Source organism: Ornithorhynchus anatinus, chromosome 1 (assembly GCF_004115215.2).
Source record: "Ornithorhynchus anatinus isolate Pmale09 chromosome 1, mOrnAna1.pri.v4, whole genome shotgun sequence".
Taxonomy (NCBI): Eukaryota; Metazoa; Chordata; class Mammalia; order Monotremata; family Ornithorhynchidae; genus Ornithorhynchus; species Ornithorhynchus anatinus.
Window position 1 is genome coordinate 151,033,167 of NC_041728.1, and position 3,004 is coordinate 151,036,170.

The following is a 3,004-nucleotide window of genomic DNA, read 5'->3' on the forward strand; positions in this document are numbered from 1 at the left end:
AATAAAAGTGAACGAATGAAAAAAGGAGTGGAAGATGAAGCAGTAGTAGAACTATTTGCTCGAGGAGCTTCGTGGCCCAGTGGAAAGGGGTACAGGTCTGGGAAGCAGGGGCCATGGGTTTCTAATCCCAGCTCTGCCATCTACTTGCTGTGTGACCTTGGGCAGGTCACCTAGTTTCTCTTTGCCTCAGTTCCCTCATCTGTAAAAATAGGCATTAAATAAATAGGATGTCTCCTATTTAAACTGTGAGCCTCTTCAGGGGCAGGAATTGTATTCAGTATAACTTTCTGTATCTATACAGAGCCTGCCCCTCTCAGAATTGCATCTGGAGAGTTTCCAGTACTCTACCAGTCTTGGATACGGGAGGGAGAATCAAGCAGAGGCCTAGCCATTCCATTCCTATCTGGCAGAGGCTAGTGAGTGGAAAGCACTCTGCTACAATTCAAAACTCACCTGTGCTGGGCAGAAGTGGCATGGGCGAGAGTCGATGGTGAAGACTCAAGTTAAGTCTGGTGTGGGCAAGGATTGTCTCTCTTTATTGATAAATTGTACTTTCCAAGTGCAGTGCTCTGTAGACAATAAGTGCTCAATAAATATGATTGAATGAATAAATGAATACTGCATGGAAAAAGGCAATGGTAAGCCACTTCTGTATTTTTACCAAGAAAACTCTATGGATACACTACCAGAATGAATGATTATAGATGGAGAGTAGACCATTCTGGGAGAGATGTGTCCCTGGAGTCGCTATGGGTCGGAGACGACTTGACAGCATAAAACAAGACAATCCAGAGCTTAGTAAACTGAGTTTAGTAAATTCCTTGGTATATAATAATTGTTTAACATATACCACCATCATTATTATTACTATTTGAAAATAACCGTAGTGGTAGAAGGGGCATAATTGGAGAATGCAGTGGGGAGGTGGGGGGTCAAGGAAGGATTTTCTAGGACAAAAGATATCTGAGCATATATTAAAGAAGATAAATTCAAACTTCTCAGAATCAGCAAAGTATTAGAAAATGATAATTAGGAAGTAGAAGATCAAGGCTGTATGTACCTCACACCTGGAAAAAAAACTACACAAAAACACATAGCTCCATTGATGCCACTGATGTGATGCTGTCACTGAATTCTGATCAAAGGCAGGTAACTGTCAAATGGTAAACAAAGTGATATAAACAGTAGGATAGTATGTTCTTTGAGTGATAATAGAGGTCCCTGCTTGCCGATAACACTGAATGGCCTAGTTGAAAAGCACATGCCTGGGAGTCAGAGATCCTGTGTTCTAACTCCAGCTCTGCCATGTGTCATTTGGGTGACACTGGGCAAGTCCCACCATTACCTCATCTATAAAATGGGGATTAAATCCTACTCCCTCCTACTTAGAATCTGGGCCCCATGTTAAACGGACTCTGTGTCTATCCTGATTAACTTGTATCTACCCTAATGCTTAGAACAATGCTTGGCACATAGTAAGTGCTTAACAAGCCCCATAAAATATAATTTGTATGCACTATCATATAATCTAGAAAAATTGAAAGTCCAGAGAGGAATTGGATCCTTCCTAAAGCATTCCATCAAAATCACTTGAGGTAATTTTTAAAATCAAATGACAAATATGATAATGATAATAATTATGGCATTTGTTTAGTACTTATTATGTGCCAGGTATTGTAATGAGAGCTGGGATACTTAAAAGCAAATCAGATTGGACACAATCCTTGTCCCATGTGGGGCTCGCAGTCTCAATCTCCATTTTATAGACGAGGTAACTGAGGCATAGAGATGTTAAGTGACTTGCCCAAAGTCACACAGAAGACAAACATGACCACAAACAATGAGCTCCTGGAATACCCTTTGTCCATGAAGATTGAAACAATGCTTAGACATCCACTGCTCTGATCTTGTGAGAATGGACCAGTCTGCTATATGAATTGTGGTTCTAAGAAGATCTTAAATGGGGTGACCATAAGCAGGAAGATCAGAAGAAACATTTGACACAGGAATGCCCCAAATGGTGTGATGTAGCAATGGGGGGTTTAGAGATTGCAGCAGATGTTTGGCCAGCCTGTCATGCAGCAAGTTTGGGGGCTTTTGACACAGGTTCTGACACAGTCTGTCACACATAAGCTCCCTGAGAGCGAGGAATGTGTTTGTTTATTGATATAGTGTACTCTTCCAAGCACTCTGCCACTTATCAGCTGTGTGACCTTGGGCATGTCACTTAACATCTCTGTACCTCAGTTACCTCATCTGCAAAATGAGGATTAAAACTGTGAGTCTCATGTGGGATGACCTAATTACTTTTTATCTACCCCAATGCTTAGAATAGTGCTTGGTACATAGTAAGTGCTTAACTAATACCATCATTATTATTAGTACAGTAATTTGCACACAGTAAGCACTCAATAAATATGATTGAATGAAAAGAGCTCCTATTATGGAAGAAGGGAACATGTACTGGATCTCCATTTTAAAGATGAAAAAAATGAGGTGCAGAAGTCAAGTGACTTGCCCAAGATCACACCTCTACTTTATTCTAATCCTCTTTTACCTCTCAGCTGCCTTTGGCACTATGAACTACCCCCTTCTCCTGGAAACATTATTCAACATTGGCTTCACTGATACCACCCTCTCCTGGTTCTCCGCCTATCTCTCTGATCACTCCTTCTCAATCTCTTTTGGACAAGTCACTTCACTTCTCTGGGCCTCAATTACCTCATATATGAAATGGGGGTTAAATCCTACTGTCTCCTAATTAGACTGTGAGTCCCACGTGAGACAGAACATTTCCTTTTGGGTGTCCCACTGACACCTCAAATTTAATATATCCAAAACAGAACTCATTATCTTTACTGCCAAACCTTGTACTCATCTTGACTTTCCCATCAGTGTAGATAGCACCACCATCTTCCCTGTCTCATGATCCCATAACCTTTGCATTGACCTGAAATCATCTCTCTCATTCAACCCACATCTTCAATCTGTCACCTACTTCTGA

At 41.0% G+C, this 3,004-nt stretch overlaps 1 non-coding gene across 1 annotated transcript; it reads left to right on the plus strand.

Moving 5' to 3' along the window:
* Positions 1-307: 307 nt before the first annotated feature.
* LOC114817447 lies at positions 308-443 on the plus strand. The gene has a single exon (XR_003765308.1). It is a non-coding gene; the product is annotated as a small nucleolar RNA SNORA7 (small nucleolar RNA).
* The last annotated feature ends 2,561 nt before the right edge of the window (positions 444-3,004 follow it).